General features: G+C 39.4%; 1 protein-coding gene across 3 annotated transcripts in view; it reads left to right on the top strand.

The window, feature by feature from the left end:
• Positions 1–14591: 14591 nt before the first annotated feature.
• The window catches only part of LOC106591551 (microfibril-associated glycoprotein 4), a 368706-nt gene continuing 361947 nt past the window's right edge, over positions 14592–21350 (top strand). For 2 of the 3 annotated variants that reach the window (XM_082965730.1, XM_082965729.1), the window contains exon 1: positions 14611–14722. The gene's annotated coding sequence lies outside the window, so the exon portion shown is untranslated. Of the gene's footprint in view, positions 14723–21350 lie in introns of all 3 variants that reach the window. The other variant, XM_082965728.1, reaches the window with a different exon arrangement.

Below are 21350 nucleotides of genomic sequence, written 5' to 3'. Positions count from 1 at the left end.
GCTGTCGGATCTAGAAGTATAAACATTTCACCACACTCACAATAACATCTGATAACCATGTGTATGTGACCAATAAAATGTTATTTGACTTGTCTGTCTCTCACCATACAGACAGACAGTGTAATTCAACCACTATAAAAACAGTTCTTTGTGGCCGAACTGAAATCAAGGTTCACCAATTGATAAGCCCTTGAAACAATAATTTACATTTTACAGAAAAATATTAGACTTCAATATCCTCACAAAATTGATATTCACTCTGCAACAGATGATAAATCCATTGTTTTACTATTTTAATTGGAGTTGTATATTGTCAACATTTCACTTTTCTTAAAGAATTCTCTATTTCTTCTCAAATCAGTTGAAAATTAAAAACATTCCAGACTTTGTTTTGTTATTAGATTTTCAACTTTGCGAAACCAATTGGATTTTTGTAAACTTAAGTTTACTATTTTTATTTAGAAAATAAAGACAAATGGAATGGACTAAATTATTGGCACCCCAGAGTTAGTACTTGGTTGCACAACCGTTGGCCAAGATAACTGCTGACAAAGTATCTGGTAGCCGTCAATGAGCTTCCTACACCTTCCTACAGTCAATTAACAACGACCAAAGAAAATAACACCCTCCTTACAATCAAACTTGGAGGAGGTTCGATTTGTAATGTTTTGAAATTCTAAATTTAAGTTTATAAAAAAAAAAAAATTGCTTCTGCAATGTTAAAAATCGAATAACAATGTGTGCAATATTTTTTTTTTCTCCGACTTTTTTTAGAAGAAATAGGGAATTACAAAAGTGCAAGTTCATTAGGAGAGGATGAGGAAAGGTTGTGGTCAACAGTCAATACATATATTCATATACAGTTACATGAAAGTTATTGGTGTTTGGTGATATTTCTTTTAAACCACTAACAATGGTAAGCCAAGCTTTTGGATGGACCAGAATAGTACAGTAGCCTATTCTTGATCAAAGACTTGCTACTGTGTAAACTGATCAAGAGTTGACAAACAGATCATTGGAAATCGGAGATGTGATAATAATTGTCACTGCAATAGCAATATCTTACCACTAAATGGGGGTATATTATTATTATTATTATTGCTATTGTTATTATTAATCATTATTATTATTGCTACTGTTATTATTATTATTATTATTATTATTATTATTGCTATTGTTATTATTATTATTATTATTGCTATTGTTATTATTATTGCTATTGTTATTATTAATCATTATTATTATTATTGCTACTGTTATTATTATTATTATTATTATTATTATTATTGCTATTGTTATTATTATTATTATTATTGCTATTGTTATTATTATTATTATTATTATTGTTATTATTATTATTATTATTGCTATTGTTATTATTATTATTATTATTGCTATTGTTATTATTATTATTATTATTGCTATTGTTATTATTATTAGAACTACACAGAGTTTGAACCTAATTCCTCTTGATCAGAAATGGCATAACACGCTTCGTTATTTATCTTGGAACAAAACAGTATTCAAGCTTCAGCCCAGGCGAGCCAGCACAACATAACATAAAGGGGTTAGTGTTAGCCCAAACCCTTCAAGCTTTAGCCAGGCGAGCCAGCAAAATAGAGATCTAGAGAGAGGTGGTGCTGTGCAAGGATTGCAGTTTTCTCTGGCAAATGTCAAATTCTCAATGAACCTACAACATACTTTCCATATGGTTTATTTTCCCTTCTTTGACGAGATCGCAGCTCTATGTTGATAGTTTACCTATTCTTGCTGTAACACAGTGAGGAGGGCAAGGTTGTAGGACATTGGCCTAGAGCGCATGATTGTTTTTACTGGAAAGCGCCACAAAGTGATGCAAAGTGCTGCAAAGTCCTGCACGTCAATTTAAACTCACCTGTAAGAAATGATTCTCAGTTAGGATGTAATATATATTTGTTACTTAGATACTTACTGTCTTATACCCTAATTATGAAATGTGAAACATTATTCTTAACATTATTGCTATTACTAGTATAAAAAAATGAAAATGGTATTTCAAATGACACACTCAGCTGGGTCTCTCTCCTCTCTCTCTAACCTGGTCCTGGGTTTTGGCAAGTTGGTGCTCCAAGTTAAGTTCGTTCGCTGGCTCTCTAAAACACCAACTAGGTGCAGCATTGTGGTGCAGCACGTTTGGTAGACATTTGCCCTTGTTTTCTTTACCTCATTAGAGGATGGATGGATGGATGTGTAGACGGTCTCTGCCAGGTTATGTTTGATGTACATACAGACATCCAGTATGGTACACTAGGTGGTTGGAAGGACCTTTCAGGCTTCTAAAAATTACCCCACCTGTGGCACCTTTCCAGTTCTAAAAGGTTCCTCAAAGAACCTCTCTGTGAAGGGTTTTAGGAGGATCTACTGTGTAAAGGGTTTTGGATGATTCGAGGTGTAAAGGGTTTTAGAGGAACCTCTGTGTAGAAGGGTTTTAGTTGATCCTCTGTGTAAAGAGTTTTAGGAGGATCCTCTGTGTAAAGGTTTTTTGGCTTAACATAGTGATATATATCATTTGGGCAGAATAAATGCCATTTGGACATGGTTCACTGACTTTTGGGTTTGGAAACCGACTTCCTATGATCGTACATGGCAAATGGACATAACATCCTGATTTGGCACTTTCAATACTTTCATATTGCATTTGGACATTTCTTATGGCATTTTGACTTCGACTTTTGACTTCCTATGATATCACATTGCAAATGGACAAAACATCCTGATTTGGCACTTTCAATAGTTTCATATCGCATTTGGACATTTCTTATGGCATTTGGCAATGGTTCACTGACTTATGACTTTGACTTTTGACTTCCTATGAAATCATATTGCAAATGGACAAAACATATGCCTTATGGACAACTTATTAAAAATAAGACAATAAAATATGACAAAAGTATGTTCATACAGTTCTTATACATGTATAATTGACAAAAAAATTAAAGAATTTTGAAAAATGTTCCAGAAAGCACTTTTTTAAGCGGGTGATAGATTTTTTTCTTCACATTTTCAAAATTTGACCCTTGGGTCTTGACTTGATGTGCATTTGCAATATGAAAATTTACTGTGGAGCGCGCTCGCCATCTATTGGATTTTTGCTGTGTGACACTTGGCATTTGCCATTTGCCATAAGCTTTGAATGAAATGGCGTCCATTTGAGTGGTAATGTACATTGTGTATATGTTTCGTATGGTGCCAATATGTTCCCATCCATTTTTGTCCATTTCAGGGGGGTCTTCCCTTACATCAATTACAGCCCTCTAGGGAACACAAGTATTACATCAACTACTGCCCTCTAAGGAACAAAACAAGTATTACATCAACTACTGCCCTCTAGGGAGCAAAACAAGTATTACATCAACAACTGCAACCTCAGTTTCTACCACTAGATGGGTATAGCTGCACTGGTAATGGAAATCATAGCCAGGGACAAAGCCTGCTCTACCTACAGAATGTTCCTGGCAGAACAAATCTGTCTGAGAAGTACATCATGTTTTTAGATTCTCTGTGGTTCTGTGGGTATGCTAATTATGTTTTACAGCTAGAAGATCTGACTTATCTCCTGAAAGCATATCACACAAAGGTTCCCTCCAAGTTTACAAACCAAACACACAGGGAATCAAACACACAGGGAATCAAATCAAACACACAATCTACGTCTCAAATAGCACGCTATTGCCTATTTAGTGCACTACTTTTGCACTAAATAGGGAATATGGTGCTATTTGGGATACAGTTGCAGACACAGTCTGTCTGATCATCAGGAGAGAGAGAGAGAGATTTAGTTGCTTTTATATCGTTGTATTTTACATTTGTGACTTTCCTTTTCAATCACTGTGTCTTAGTGTTTTAGTGCAGTTAGATGAACAAGAATTTAAGCTTTCTGCCAATATCAGATATGTCTATGTCCTGGGAAATGTTCTTGTTACTTACAACCTCATGCTAATCGTATTAGCCTACGTTAGCTCAACTGTCCCGTGGAAGGGACAGCGATCCCGAAGAAGTTTAACAACCTTATTCATCCTCCTTCATTAACAACCTCAAACCTCCTCCTTCATTAACAACCTCAAACCTCCTCCTTCATTAACAACCTCAAACCACCTCCTTCATTAACAACCTTATTCCTCCTCCTTCATTAACAACCTCATTCCTCCTCCCTCAATAACAACCTTATTCCTCCTCCCTTAACAACCTTATTCCTCCTTCCTTAACAACCTTAATCCTCCTCCCTTAATAACCATATTCCCTCTCCCTCATCAACAACCTTATTCCTCCTCCCTCATTAACAACCTTATTCCTCCTCCCTCATTAATAACCTTATTCCTCCTCCCTTTTTAACCTGTTATGGCTAGGGGGCAGTATTTTCACAGCCGGATAAAAAACGTACCCGATTTAATCTGATTATTACTCCTGCCCAGAAACTAGAATATGCATATAATTATTAGCTTTGGATAGAAAACACTCCAAAGTTTCTAAAACTGTTTGAATGGTGTCTGTGAGTATAACAGAACTCATTTGGCAGGCCAAAACCTGAGAAGATTCCATGCAGGAAGTGCCTTGTCTGACAATTTCTTGCCTTTCTTGATTATTTCTATCCATTACAGGGGATCTCTGCTGTTACGGCGGCAAAAAGCTGAATCGTGGCTTTGCAGGCTTTGGCTGAAAAAAAGTAGTGCGTTTGGATAGTGGCTGGTCACAGTACTGTGAGACTCAGGCGCGTGCCCGAGTCGACCCCATGCTTTGTTTTCTTTCGTCTGTTTACCTAAACGCAGATTCCCGGTCGGAATATTATCGCTTTTTTACGAGAAAAATGGCATAAAAAATGATTTTAAACAGCAGTTGACATGCTTCGAAGTACGGTAATGGAATATTTAGAAATCTTTTGTCACGAAATGCGCCATGCTCGTGACCCTTATTTACACTTCGGATAGTGTCTTGAACGCACGAACAAAACGCCGCTATTTGGATATAACGATGGATTATTTTGGACCAAACCAACATTTGTTAGGGGAGTAGCAGTCCTGGGAGTGCATTCTGACGAAGAACACCAAAGGTAATCAAACTTTTGTAATAGTAAATCGGAGTTTGGTCAGGGCTTAACCTGGTGGGTGTCTAAATAGCTAGCCGTGATGGCTGGGCTATCTACTCAGAATATTGCAAAATGTGCTTTCACCGAAAAGCTATTTTAAAATCGGACACCTCGATTGCACAAAGGAGTTCTGTATCTATAATTCTTAAAATAATTGTTATGTTTTTTGTGAACGTTTATCGTGAGTAATTTAGTAAATTCACCGGAGGTTTGCGGGGGGTATGCTAGTTCTGAACGTCACATGCTAATGTAAAAAGCTGGTTTTTGATATAAATATGAACTTGATTGAACAAAACATGCATGTATTGTATAACATAATGTCCTAGGTGTGTCATCTGATGAAGATCATCAAAGGTTAGTGCTGCATTTAGCTGTGGTTTTGTTTTTTGTGACATTATATGCTAGCTTGAAAAATGGGAGTCTGATTATTTCTGGCTGGGTACTCTGCTGACATAATCTAATGTTTTTCTTTCGCTGTAAAGCCTTTTTGAAATCGGACAGTGTGGTTAGATAAAGAAGAGTCTTGTCTTTAAAATGCTGTGAAATAGTCATATGTTTGAAAAATTGAAGTTTTTGTATTTTTGAGGAATTTGTAATTCGCGCCACGCCTATCATTGGATATTGGAGCAGGTGTTCCGCTAGCGGAACGTCTAGATTTAACAACCTTATTCCTCTTCCCTCATTACCAACCTTATTCCTCCTCTCTTTGTGTGTGTGTGTGTGTGTGTGTGTGTGTGTGTGTGTGTGTGTGTGTGTGTGTGTGTGTGTGTGTGTGTGTGTGTGTGTGTGTGTGTGTGTGTGTGTGTGTGTGTGTGTGTGTGTGTGTGTGTGTGTTTCTGAATTCTTATTCTTCACACTTTGGAAAGGGCTTCACTTGAGGGACCACTTGTCACATTGTCCAAGGTGGGTTTGTTTTGACAATGCATTTTCTGTCCAGATAAAGATGTTGATACGACATTGAAAAAGACCCACAACTGACCAAATGTCTCTTTTGTTTTCCAGTCGAATGCCTCCTTGTTTTCCAGTCCAATGTCTCCTTGTTTTCCAGTCGAACGTCTCCTTTTTTTTCCAGTCCAATGTCTCCTTGTTTTCCAATCCAATACTTCCTTGTTTCCCAATCCAATGTCTCCTTGTTTTCCAGTCCAATGGCTCCTTGTTATGTGTTTTTTCTAAGACGTGCTGTATGAATAAAGTTTGATTTGATTGATGACATTACAAGAGTAGAACATGTTAAAAGTGCAGATTTTCCATAAACTTTTAATTTATAACTTGGGATTTGATCACCTGTCATATCAATCATATATTGAGAAGGATCCTATTGATCAAGACTATGTGAATCCACGTACCACCCTGAATAAATAAATACTGTTCCTTTTGAAGATTTGTGTAAGGGTGCATAACTGGTGGCAGAGAAGTCAGACGCAGGAGAGCAGACCTGGGTAATAACCAGAGCAGTTTAATATACAAAACCACCGGCATCCAGAGTAACAACGCATGGGTACAAAACCTGTCGCGCACCAGACAACAATGTGCACAAGCACTTACAACAATCAATTCCGCACAAAGAAATGGAGGGAACACAGGGTTAAATACACAACACGTAATGAGGGAATGAAAACCAGGTGTGTGAGAAAACAAGACAAAACAAATGGAAAATGAAAAATGGATCGGCGATGGCTAGAAGACCGGTGACGTCAACCGCCAAACACCACCCGAACAAGGAGAGGAACCGACTTCGGTCATGACAATTTGTCTCTGGTTATGAAACTACAATACAGGCTGGATGTCTAAACTAAGTACATTCTGAATGTCAATAGATTTTTAGATTCATTCTCATCAATGACAACATTCTAGAACTGAGCTTTCACTCATCTAAGTCTGGTATCAGGGGTAATCTGGTTAACGATTATATAATTGATTAAGTGGCTCTTTCCTTGTAGAATGTTGACAGCTCTATAGAACACATTGTATTGCAAAGATGTTCACATTTAACTTAATAGCTACACTCACCGACACAAGATCAAATTTGTCCCTCATGCTGGCCCTGACCAAACGGCAAAATTTCCCCTCACTATAGCTGCACTTCTCCACATGGCCAGACTGATAGTGGTCTCCTCCACATGGCCAGACTGATAGTGGTCTCCTCCACATGGCCAGACTGATAGTGGTCTCCTCCACATGGCCAGACTGATAGTGGTCTCCTCCACATGGCCAGACTGATAGTGGTCTCCTCCACATGGCCAGACTGATAGTGGTTTTCTCCACATGGCCAGACTGATAGTGGTCTCCTCCACATGGCCAGACTGATAGTGGTCTCCTCCACATGGCCAGACTGATAGTGGTCTCCTCCACATGGCCAGACTGATAGTGGTCTCCTCCACATGGCCAGACTGATAGTGGTTTTCTCACATGGCCAGACTGATAGTGGTCTCCTCCACATGGCCAGACTGATAGTGGTCTCCTCCACATGGCCAGCCTGATAGTGGTCTTCTCCACATGGTCAGACTGATAGTGGTCTTCTCCACATGGCCAGACTGATGGTGGTCTCCTCCACATGGCCAGACTGATAGTGGTCTCCTCCACATGGCCAGACTGATAGTGGTCTCCTCCACATGACCAGACTCATAGTGGTCTCCTCCACATGGCCAGACTGATAGTGGTCTTCTCTACATGGCCAGACTGATAGTGGTCTTCTCCACATGGCCAGACTGATAGTGGTCTCCTCCACATGGCCAGACTGATAGTGGTCTCCTCCACATGGCCAGACTGATAGTGGTCTCCTCCACATGGCCAGACTGATAGTGGTCTTCTCCACATGGCCAGACTGATAGTGGTCTCCTCCACATGGCCAGACTGATAGTGGTCTCCTCCACATGACCAGACTCATAATGGTCTCCTCCACATGGCCAGACTGATAGTGGTCTTCTCCACATGGCCAGACTGATAGTGGTCTTCTCCACATGGCCAGACTGATAGTGGTCTCCTCCACATGGCCAGACTGATAGTGGTCTCCTCCACATGGCCAGACTGATAGTGGTCTTCTCCACATGGCCAGACTGATAGTGGTCTCCTCCACATGGCCAGACTGATAGTGGTCTTCTCCACATGGCCAGACTGATAGTGGTCTTCTCCACATGGCCAGAGTGATAGTGGTCTCCTCCACATGTAATGCTCTTATGCTCATCGTTCAAAAATGCCATAAGGTCTGAAATAGACACCAAAGTTGACATACTGTGCAAACAATTATCTAGGCTAAGTAAAACAAAAATATCTATATTTTAATGTTTTACTGACCTGACCCAGGTGACCATTTCAATCATCTTGTCACGACTTCCACCAAAGTCGGTCCCCTCTCCTTGTTTGGGCGGCGTTCGGCGGTCGACGTCACCGGTCTTCTAGCCATCGCCGCTCCACCTTTCATTTTCCATTTGTTTTGTCTTCTTTTCCTGCACACCTGGTTCACATTCCCTCATCAGACTAAATGTATATTACCCTCTGTTTCCCCCATGTCTGTGTGTGGAATTGTTCTTTGTGTAGGGTGTTACACTACAGGCTGGCTTGCGCTAGGTTTGTTTCATACCTAGGTTTGTTTGTTTTGTTTAATCCGGTTCATGTTACCGTGGTTGTGCTTTGTGCTGCCTTGCCTGTGCCTTTGGATCAGGGTGTATATTAAAGTACTCCTGTTATCACCCATCTCTGCTCTCCTGCGCCTGACTTCCCGGCAACCAGTCACTCACCCCATTACACATCTTGCTAAATCAGCTATAAAAAAGTTCTAAGTTTCATTAGTGTCAACAGAATTTGGTCTACAACCGGCATTGTTGATGATGTAGGAGCAAAACCTTGGAAGCAAGACACAAGAGTGTTGAATTCTAGTATTGGAATCCCTGTGTACAGCAGACAGTCTGCATCACCTTTCAATGTAACATCCACAACAGACAGTGATCTCTCAGGGGCTGGTGCAGTCGTCATGCCACACGTGATGGTAGGTCCTTTGGAGTAGTTGTGGTCCTCCATTGCTGGGTCTGTCCACTGTGTTTGGACATCATGAGAGGTCTTTGAAATAGGACCTGGCTCCTCAGAAACCTCCACCACACCAGGCTCATCTGCAGGTGATGATTAGTTGAATATGAATATAGATGATTAGTTCATGAGAGTATTTTGTAAGGATCTAGAATATAAATACACTAATTAGGGATACTTTTAAAAAAACATTTAAAACTCCCTGTGCCTTACTTATAGCGTTTATCAGACTATTATCTACTGCAAATAAGTACTCTAAACCCAGTGACACATATAATATTTATTTAGAAAATATTAAAGCTAGTCTATCTATTAGCTAGAACACGGAATGAACTTTAGGGAACCTTTTATACAGCCACATATAAATATCATTGGCTGTTTGACAGAATGACCTATATCAAGATGTACAGGTGAACAGTCAGAACTCCCATCACACCAACTCGTGTTATTTTTATCAATGTCTGCATTATCTCTGCAAGTGATAATGTTTTAATTTAGTTTTTTAGGAGAGTATACCATCTCAGATCATAGTTGGTATCTGTTCCTTTAAAACACACACCACATTAGACGAATGGCTGAAAGCTGCGGTGGTTGTCCTATAGCCTCTGACCAGAAAATCAGCCAACACTTTCTGTTTAATTACAGACAGTTCTACATGTGGGAATGGCGCAAACAGCCACCGTAGTTTGACGCCCAGCAGTTGATTGCTAACACAGCAATGCCATCCACTGCTTTTAGGCTTTTTGTCATCGCGGTCTGAGATAATAGAGATATGTTGTTTGTGACACAGTTTGTTCACACAGACTGCAAACAGTCATAATGAAGGAGGGCAATCATAGGCACACCTGAATGAGTAGGGACATTTTGAGAAAACAGGTTCTGTCTTATACTAGTAGGTCTATCAGGGAGGGCTGGGTAGTAAATTGGAACTGGCTGTACTAGTTGAACTTTAGCTTTAGTAGTTTAACGCTAGTATGACTAGTTTAACTTAAACTCTAGTAGTTGAACTCTAGTAGGACTAGTTGGACTTAAACTATAGTAGTTGACCTCTAGTAGGACTAGTTTAACTTAAACTCTAGTAGTTTAACTCTAGTGGGACTAGTTTAACTTAAACTCTAGTAGTTTATCTCTAGTAGGACTAGTTGGACTTAAACTATAGTAGTTTAACTCTAGTAGGACTAGTTGAACTTGAACTCTAGTAGTTGAACTCTAGTAGGACTAGTTTAACTTAAACTCTAGTAGTTTAACTCTAGTAGGACTAGTTTAACTTAAACTCTAGTAGTTTATCTCTAGTAGGACTTGTTGAACTTAAACTCTAGTAGTTTAACTCTAGTAGGACTAGTTGAATTTAAACTATAGTAGTTTAACTCTAGAAGGACTAGTTGGGCTTAATATCTAGTAGTTTAACTCTAGTAGGACTAGTTGAACTTAAACTCCAGTAGTTGACCTCTAATAGTTAAACACAAAAAGCTATTCATGTAAGAGGAAGTACAAAGTACAAACATTCCTGTGGAGTGTCAATAATGGCTTGTCACCTGACCACCTGTCCTGGCAGAGGAAAATGGAGCTGAGGTTTAATCTAGAACTTTGTTGTGGTAGAATTGAGCTGAGCTGTTGTAACTTCTCAAGGGTAACGTTATTGTACTGTGTGCGACTGTGATGTTATGTCTTTCATAGCCTCCTGTAATGTCTGCACCCTAACACAAGGCCATTTTGTTCTGGAACTGTTGCTTGTATAAATAACTGTTGCTTAACAATATGATTGTATTATTACCTCTCTCTGTATAAGGGAAATGTAGCCATTTACTCTGGGAGCTCCTTCCCTGACTGCGATCAGAGAGGGATCTGCCTTGCAGCTGCTTGGATTAAAATGTTCACTATTATACAATAAAATTAGTCTCTAACTAATCTTTGGATAACATTTTTTACAACAACTTGTTGAATCAGATGTTTTCTCCCTCACAAAAAGTTGGTTCCTCTTTCAGTCCTGTTTATGTGGCTCAAGCAGAAACACGTTAATGATTGGTTGGCAATAAAAACACGTTAATGATTGGTTGGCAATAGACACACGTTAATGATTGGTTGGCAACAGAAACAAATTAAAGATTGGTTGGTAATAGAAACACATTAATGATTGGTTGGCAATAGAAACACATTAATGATTGGTTGGTAATAGAAACACGTTAATGATTGGTTGGTAATAGAAACACGTTAATGATTGGTTGGTAATAGAAACACGTTAACCTCTCTAGGGTCGGCAGGACGAAATCGTCCCACCTACTCAACAGCCAGTTGAATCCCATGGAGCGTTATTCAAATACCTTAGAAATGCTATTACTTCAATTTCTCAAACATATGACTATTTTACACCATTTGTTATTGAAGTAGCAGTCCTGGGAGTGCATTCTGACGAAGACAACAAAGGTAATCAAACTTTTGTAATAGTAAATCTGACTTTGGTCAGGGCTAAACTTGGTGGGTGTCTAAATGGCTAGCCGATCTACTGAGAATATTGCAAAATGTGCTTTCACCGAAAAGCTATTTTAAACTCGGACACCTCGATTGCACAAAGGAGTTCTGTATCTATAATTCTTAAAATAATTGTTATGTTTTTTGTGAACGTTTATCGTGAGTAATTTAGTAAATTCCCCGGAAGTTTGCGGGGGGTATGCTAGTTCTGAACATCACATGCTAATGTAAAAAGCTGGTTTTTGATATAAATATGAACTTGATTGAACAAAACATGCATGTATTGTATAACCTGTTGGGGATCTTATCCCGATATCGGGATTCATTGTCAAGAGACCACGGCGGGAAATTCAAAAACTGCAAGAATCTAATAATTTCAATTTCTCAAACAATCAACTATTTCTCACAATTTGAAAGATAAACATCTCCTAAATCCAACCACATTGTCCGATTTCAAAGAGGCTTTACGGCGAAAGCATAAAGTTAGGTTATGTTAGGAGAGTACATTGAAAATAGCTGTGTGTAATGTTTTGTCAATTCAAACACAGGCGTCACCATAAGCGGATAACCAGCTAGAATTATACACCAACCTTTGACAATCTTCCTCAGATGACACTCCTAAGACATTATGTTACACAATACATGCATTTTTTGTTCCATCAAGTTGATATTTATATCCAAAAACAGCATTTTACCGAAGCGGTGAAAATCAGATTTTTTTTTCTCTCAAATGCTTCCGGTGAACAACGTTACAAATCACAAAATTACTATTCGATAACATTGGTAAATTATATTATTGTCATTCAAATATTCATAGTTTAACATTTCGTAAATGCTACTGCAATGCCAGATTTCAAAATAACTTTACTGGGAAATCACAATTTGCAATAAACCGGGTGCTGTGCTAAGAACAATAGGCTAGGCTATACAGGTTAGCACCATATGTAACCATGTAATATCAAAATTACTATTGTCAATATTCCCTTACCTTTGATTATCTTCATCCATTGGCACTTCTAGAAATCCCAGGTCCACTACAAATGTGGTTTCTTTTGACAAAGTTCATAATTGATGTCCAAATAACTCCAAGTTGTTCCATGTTGTTAGCGCTTCGGTAGGCTACTAAAAAGTAGCGTGGGGGGGGGGGGGAGTCACGGCGAAAAGTAAAAAAAATAATCTATTTACATTGTTCAAACATGTCAAACGTTGTTTAGCATCAATCTTTAGAGCCATTTTTAACGTGAAACATCAGTAATGTTTCAACCCGACCTCTCCTGTGTCTTGAAAAACGTCTTTGAAAAATGTATCGCATCACATGATTGCGCAGGTGCAGCCAATAATGAAGTGACGACATCCCAGGGAGGTCAACTTCTCTTCATTGCCATCCGGTCTCTGTTCATCATAGACGCTTCAAACAACTTTATAAAGATCGTTGACATCTAGTGGAAGCCGTAGGAGTTGCGAAATGAATCCTTTCTCACTATGGTATCTATAAAACAATGACACTAAATAGTACAGTCACAAAATTCAAATTTTTTTTTATCTATTTTTCACAGGTTTTTGCCTGCAATATGAGTTTTGTTATACTTACAGACACCATTCAAACTGTTTTAGAAAATTCAGAGTGTTTTCTATCCGAATGTGTTAATAATATGCATATCCTAGCTTCTGAGTTGGTGTAGGAGGCAGTTAAAAATGGGCACATATTTTTTTCAAAATTTCTCAATACTGCCCCCGAGCCTCAACAGGATAACATAATGTCCTAGGTGTGTCATCTGATGAAGATCATCAAAGGTTAGTGCTGCATTTAGCTGTCTTCTGGGTTTTTGTGACATTATATGCTAGCTTGAAAAATGGGTGTCTGATTATTTCTGGCTGGGTACTCTGCTGACATAATCTAATGTTTTGCTTTCGTTGTAAAGCCTTTTTGAAATCGGACAGTGTGTTTAGATTAACGAGAGTCTTGTCTTTAAAATGCTGTAAAATAGTCATATGTTTGAGAAATTGAAGTAATAGCATTTCTAAGGTATTTGGAAATCGCGCCACGGGATTCAACTGGCTGTTGCGTAGGTGGGACGAATTCGTCCCGCCTAGCCCAGAGAGGTTAATGATTGGTTGGCAATAGAAACACGTTAATGATTGGTTGGCAATAAAAATTCCTTAATGATTGGTTGGTAATAAAAACACGTTAATGATTGGTTGGTAATAAAAACACGTTAATGATTGGTTTGCAATATTGCCTCCCACAATGTTGGCGATGGGTGCAGTTGGTGGGTCCATGTGTGGTCTGGGGTCGGCAGCAGTACCGCTAGACCAGAGTCCAGCAGTGCCAAAACACCGTCTAAGATCGTGGTTGTTATCTGTTCTTTTAGAGCTCAAAACACACTGCATTTGAACACAATCATTCTATCAACCAGCGTCATGAGGTAGTCACCTGGAAGCTGTCATCAAGGCAAAGGGTGGCTACTTTGAAGAATCAAACATGTATTTGATTTGTTTAACACTTTTTTTGGTTACTACATGATTCCATATGTGTTATTTCATAGTTTTGATGTCTTCACTATTATTCTACAATGTAGAAAGTAGTACAAATAAAGAAAAACCCTGGAATGGGTAGTTGTGTCCAAACTTTTGACTGGTACTGAATATATATATATTTAAAAAGCCACCACCAGGAGGCGTTTTTATGACGGCTCCATTTCTGAAAATGTTCAGTGCCCCGAACTTTAAAAGTGTACCACATGTTCTATTTTTATGAAAAAAGGAACTTCATTTTCAGAGAACTATCTGTAACAAAATGATATGTTATGACGTTGAATCAAAGTGGAAAACTGATTGTAATTGCAAAAAGTAATCAATGTAAGTGATTTCTGTCCTTTTTCACTCAACTTTTAACCTAAATCCAATGACAACTCAACCAAATGTAAGTCAAACAAGACTTTGAACTGATGTCTGTGCCCAGTGGGATGTTTACAGACAAGAGTGATTCCAGGAATTATTAGTTAACTTTATAAAAGCGGTGTAGACCAGGTAATGTGAGCTCTGGTTGTCTTTATAAAAGAGGTGTGCATCTTCGTGGGGCAGACATCTGCTCAGTCACACATACAGGTAAGCTCATACATTCACTTCTTTCTTCGTTCTTTCTGCTTCAGGATCGGTGTCCCGTCCACGGGACAGTTGAGCTAACTGTAGGCTAATGCGATTAGCACGAGGTTGGAAGTAACAAGAACATTTCCCAGGACATAGACATATCTGATATTGGCAGAAAGCTTAAATTCTTGTTAATCTAACTGCACTGTCCAATTTACAGTAGCTATTGCAGTGAAATAATACCATGCAATTGTTTGAGGAGAGTGCACAGTTATGAACTTGAAAAGTTATTAATAAACAAATTAGGCACATTTGGGCAGTCTTGATACAAGATTTTCAACATAAATGCAATGGTTTAGTGGATCAGTCTTACAAGAATCAAAAGGCACTCGCACATCTGAGCAATCTTGTTGCAGGTGCATGGCAACAGTTGAAACAGGATGAAGGAAAAAAAGGAAACCGCACACTGTTCTTGATAGTATCACTGATATTTAATAAGCTTACGTATCGGCCTAACGGCCTTCGTCAGAGCTTTTGTGAATTTTCTGAAAACAGCACCTCTATGTAGACCTAGCCCCACCCACATCCGTTCCACGTATGGAAAGGGGTTGGAGGCAAAGGAAAAATAAATAAGTGCTACCAAACATAACAATATGCATTTCACAAATATTACAAAAGTGTATAGACAAGACGCACCGAACACATCCATAAAATCACAACGAGGACATAGCAAGTTTTCATTAACCCCTGTGCGGCCTCGGGGATGGACATCCAGCGAAAAATCATATCGCCATTAGCATAACAAAATTTAATAATTAAAAAATAAATAAATAAAAAATTCAAATTATATCGTTTTATAGATACACCTCTCCTGAATCGAACCACGTTGTCCGATTTCAAAAAGTCTTTACAGCAAAAGCAAAACATTAGATTATCTTAGAGGAGTATATCATAAAAGTAGCCACATAGCCATTTTCCGACCAACCACATGATTCACAAATAACCAAAAAACAGCTAAATGCAGCACTAACCTTTGACAATCTTCATCAGATGACACACCTAGGACATCATGTTACACAATACATGCATTCTTTTGTTCGATAAAGTTCATATTTATATATAAAAACAGCATTTTACATCGGTGCTTAACCTGTTAGGGCTAGGGGGCAGCATTGACACGGCTGGATAAAAAACATACCCGATTTAATCTGGTTACCACTCCTACTCAGTAACTAGAATATGCATATACTTATTACATATGGATAGAAAACACCCTAAATTTTCTAAAACTGTTTGAATGGTGTCTGTGAGTATAACAGAACTCAAATGGCAGGTCAAAACCTGAGAGATTCCTTTACAGGAAGTGGCCTGTCTGACCATTTCTGGAACTTCTTTGCCATCTCTATCATTTACTAAGGATCTCTGCTCTAACGTGACACTTCCCACGTCGTCCATAGGCTCTCAGAGCCCGGGAAAAAAGAGAATGTCGTCATTCCAGCCCCAGGCTGAAACACATTATCGCCTTTCTCAAGTGGCCCATCAAGAGACACTAGCTTATGCGCGTGACCCCGACCGCCCCCGCCTTTGGGATTTTTTCCTCTGTTTGCCGAAAAGGAGATTCCCTGTCGGAATTTTATCGCTTTTCTACGAGAAAAATGACGTAAAAATTGATTTTAAACAGCGGTTGACATGCTTCGACGTACGGCAATTGAATACTTTGAATTTTATTGTCAGGAATTGCGCCAAGCGCGCGACACTTCTTTACTATTTCGGATAGTGTCTGGAACGCACGAACAAAACGCCGCTATTCGGATATAACGATGGATTATTTTGGACCAAACCAACATTTGTTATTGAAGTAGACGTCCTGGGTGTGCATTCTGACGAAGACAACAAAAGGTAATGACATTTTTATAATAGTAAATATGATTATGGTGAGTGCTAAACTTGCCGGGTGTCTAAATAGCGAGCCCGTGATGCCTGGGCTATGTACTTAGAATATTGCAAAATGTGCTTTCACCAAAAAGCTATTTTAAAATCGGACATATCGAGTGCATAGAGGAGGTCTGTATCTATAATTCTTAAAATAATTGTTATGCTTTTTGTGAACGTTTATCGTGAGTAATTTAGTAAAATGTTAGCGAATTCCCCGTAAGTTTGCGGGGGGTATGCTAGTTCTGAACGTCACATGCTAATGTAAAAAGCTGGTTTTTGATATAAATATGAACTTGATTGAACAAAACATGCATGTATTGTATAACATAATGTCCTAGGGTTGTCATCTGATGAAGATCATCAAAGGTGAGTGCTGCATTTAGCTGTCTTCTGGGTTTTGGTGACATTATATGCTGGCTTGAAAAATGGGTGTCTGATTATTTCTGGCTTGGTACTCTGCTGACATAATCTAATGTTTTGCTTTCGTTGTAAAGCCTTTTTGAAATCGGACAGTGTGGTTAGATTAACGAGAGTCTTATCTTTAAATGGCTGTAAAATAGTCATATGTTTGAGAAATTGAAGTAATATGATTTTGAAGATTTTGAAAATCGCGCCACAGGATGGCAGTGGCTGTTACGTAGGTGGGACGAATTCGTCCCGCCGGTCCCATAGAGGTTAACGTTGACTAACTATTTTCCCTCAAATGCATCCGATGAAACAGAGCTACAATTTACTAAATTACTATTCGAAAACATTTTTAAAATGTAATATTGTCATTCTAAGATTTATAGATGAATATCTCTTGAAAGCACCTGAAATGCCAGATTTAAAATTAACTTTACTGGGTAATCATACTTTGCGATGAAAGGGGATGCGATACTCTGAAAAATAGGCTAACGTTACAGGTCAGCGCCATCTTGGAACAATCGCATATCACATCTAGTCTTGTATACTATTGTCAATAATCCCTTACCTTTGGTTGTCTTCATCAGAAAGCACTTCCAGAAATCCCAGGTCCATAACAAATGTATTTTAGTTCGAAAAAGTTCATCCATTATGTTCCATTAGCTTGTTCTTGTTAGCGCGTCTGAAGGCTGATCCAAATCATCCGTCGGGCGCGGGACAGCCATTTCGACAAAAAGCATTTTTTTCCCATTTAGGTTCGTTCAAACATGTCAAACGTTGTTTAACCTCTCTAGGGTAGGTGGCACCAAATCGTCCCACCTACGCAACAGCCAGTCTAATCCCGTGGCGCGATATTCAAATACCTTAAAAACGCTATTACTTCAATTTCTCAAACATATAACTATTTTACACCATTTTAAAGACATGACTCTCCTTTATCTAACCACACTGTCCGATTTCAAAAAGGATTTACAACGAAAGCAAAACATTAGATTATGTCAGCAGAGTACCCAGCCAGAAATAATCAGACACCCATTTTTCAAGCTAGCATATAATGTCACAAAAAACAAAACCACAGCTAAATGCAGCACTAACCTTTGATGATCTTCATCAGATGACAACCCTAGGACATTATGTTATACAATACATGCATGTTTTGTTCAATCAAGTTCATATTTATATAAAAAAACAGCTTTTTACATTAGCATGTGACGTTCAGAACTAGCATACCCCCCGCAAACTTCCAGGGAATTTACTAACAATTTACTAAATTACTCACGATAAACGTTCACAAAAAGCATAACAATTATTTTAAGAATTATAGATACAGAACTCTTCTATGCACTCGATATGTCCGATTTTAAAATAGCTTTTTGGTGAAAGCACATTTTGCAATATTCTAAGTACATAGCCCAGCCATCACGGGCTAGCTATTTAGACACCCAGCAAGTTTAGCCTTCACCAAAATCAGATTTACTATAACAAAAATGTTATTACCTTTGCTGTTCTTCGTCAGAATGCACTCCCAGGACTTCTACTTCAATAACAAATGTTGGTTTGGTCCCAAATAATCCATCGTTATATCCAAACAGCGGCGTTTTGTTCGTGCGTTCTAGACACTATCCGAAATGGTAAATCAGGGTTACGAGCATGGCGCATTTCGTGACAAAAAATGTCAAAATATTCCATTACCGTACTTCGAAGCATGTCAACCGCTGTTTAAAATCAATTTTTATGCAATTTATCTCGTAAAAAAGCGATAATATTCCGACCGGGAATCTGCGTTTCGGTAAATAGAGGAAAAAAAAGAAAGACGGGGGTGACCAGTGCACGCGCCTAAGCCCACTGTCCCCTGATTGGCCACTTGACAAAGGCGATAATGTGTTTCAGCCTGGGGTTGGAATGACGACATTCAGCTTTTTCCCGGGCTCTGAGAGCCTATGGGAGCCGTGGGAAGTGTCACGTTACCGCAGAGATCCTTTGTTTTGGAAAGAGATGTCAAAGAAAGCCAATAAATAGTCAGACAGGCCACTTCCTGTAAAGGAATCTCTCAGGTTTTTGCCTGCCATATGAGTTCTGTTATACTCACAGACACCATTCAAACAGTTTTAGAAACTTTAGTGTGTTTTCTATCCATATCTAATAAGTATATGCATATTCTAGTTACTGGGTAGGAGTAGTAACCAGATTAAATCGGGTACGTTTTTTATCCGGCGGTGTAAATACTGCCCCCTAGCCCTAAGAGGATAACATAAATCTTCAGGGCGTTTTTCAACAAGAGAGCCAATAAGATTCGAGGGGGACGATTGCAGTGTGTTTCAAAACGTTTCGAAAGGGGAGGGTAACCAGGGACGCCGGCATTCCCCATGCGGGGGGGCTGGCAGCACTAGCTCACTATTTGGGAGACAGAGATACTAATGAATATCCACCAACAAACTTTATTTTAGAGCTGGCAGAATATGTTTTGAAGTATAACTATTTTAGGTTTGATGATGAATACTACCTCCAAACGAATGGAACGTCGATGGGCTCCACATTCGATCCGAGTTATGCTAACCTTTATGTGGGTCTATTTGAAGAACGTTTTGTCAATAACAAAAAACGAAAATCCATTTTTGAATAAAATCCTGAAGTGGTATCGATATATTGACAAAAAATTTTGCATATGGGAAGGAACTGAACAAGAGCTGTCAGATAGGGTAGGAAACAGACAGTGGGTTAGGGTAGGAAACAGACAGACAGTGAATTAGGGTATGAAACAGACAGACATTTAGTTAGGGTATGAAACAGACAGACAGTGAGTTAGGGTAGGAAACAGACAGACAGTGGGTTAGGGTATGATACAGACAGACAGTGAGTTAGGGTATGATACAGACAGACAGCGGGTTAGGGTATGAAACAGACAGACAGTGGGTTAGGGTATGAAACAGACAGACAGTGAGTTAGGGTAGGAAACAGACAGACAGTGGGTTAGGGTATGATACAGACAGACAGTGAGTTAGGGTATGAAACAGACAGACAGTGAGTTAGGGTAGGACAGACAGTGGGTTACGGTAGGAAACAGACAGACAGTGGGTTAGGGTAGGAAACAGACATTGGGTTAGGGTAGGAAACAGACAGACAGTGGGTTAGGGTATGAAACAGACAGACAGTGAGTTAGGGTAGGAAACAGACAGTGGGTTAGGGTAGGAAACAGACAGACAGTGGGTTAGGGTAGGAAACAGACAGACAGTGTGTTAGGGTAGGAAACAGACAGTGTGTTAGGGTAGGAGACAGACAGACAGTGGGTTAGGGTATGAAACAGACAGACAGTGGGTTAGGGTAGGAAACAGACAGACAGTGTGTTAGGGTAGGAAACAGACAGTGTGTTAGGGTAGGAGACAGACAGACAGTGGGTTAGGGTATGAAACAGACAGACAGTGGGTTAGGGTAAGAAATAGACAGACAGTGGTTTAGGGTATGAAACAGACAGACAGTGGGTTAGGGTAGGAAACAGACAGTGGGTTAGGGTAGGAAACAGACAGACAGTGGGTTAGGGTAGGAAACAGACAGTGGGTTAGGGTATGAAACAGACAGACAGTGGGTTAGGGTAGGACACAGACAGTGAGTTAGGGTATGAAATAGACAGACAGTGGGTTAGGGTAGGAAATAGACAGTGGGATAGGGTAGGAAACAGACAGTGGGTTAGGGTAGGAAACAGACAGACAGTGGGTTAGGGTATGAAACAGACAGACAGTGGGTTAGGGTAGGAAATAGACAGTGGGTTAGGGTAGTACACAGACAGACTGAGGGTTAGGGTAGAAGACAGACAGTGGGTCAGGGTATGAAACAGACAGACAGTGGGTTAGGTAAGGAAACAGACAGACAGTGGTTTGGGTATGAAACAGACAGACAGTGGGTTAGGGTAGGAAACAGACAGACAGTGGGTTAGGGTATGAAACAGACAGACAGTGGGATAGGGTAGGACGCAGACAGTGTGTTAGGGTATGAAACAGACAGACAGTGGGTTAGGTAAGGAAACAGACAGACAGTGGTTTGGGTATGAAACAGACAGACAGTGTGTTAGGGTAGGAAACAGACAGACAGTGGGTTAGGGTAGGAAACAGACAGTGGGTTAGGGTATGAAACAGACAGACAGTGGGATAGGGTAGGACGCAGACAGTGTGTTAGGGTATGCAATAGACAGACAGTGGGTTAGGGTATGAAACAGACAGACAGTGGGTTAGGGTAGGAAATAGACAGTGGGATAGGGTAGGAAAGAGACAGTGGGTTAGGGTAGGAAACAGACAGACAGTGGGTTAGGGTA

This window comes from Salmo salar, chromosome 19 (genome assembly GCF_965601325.2).
Source record: "Salmo salar chromosome 19, fSalSal1, whole genome shotgun sequence".
NCBI classification, from domain to species: domain Eukaryota; kingdom Metazoa; phylum Chordata; class Actinopteri; order Salmoniformes; family Salmonidae; genus Salmo; species Salmo salar.
This window is presented reverse-complemented; position numbering and strand designations above follow the sequence as displayed.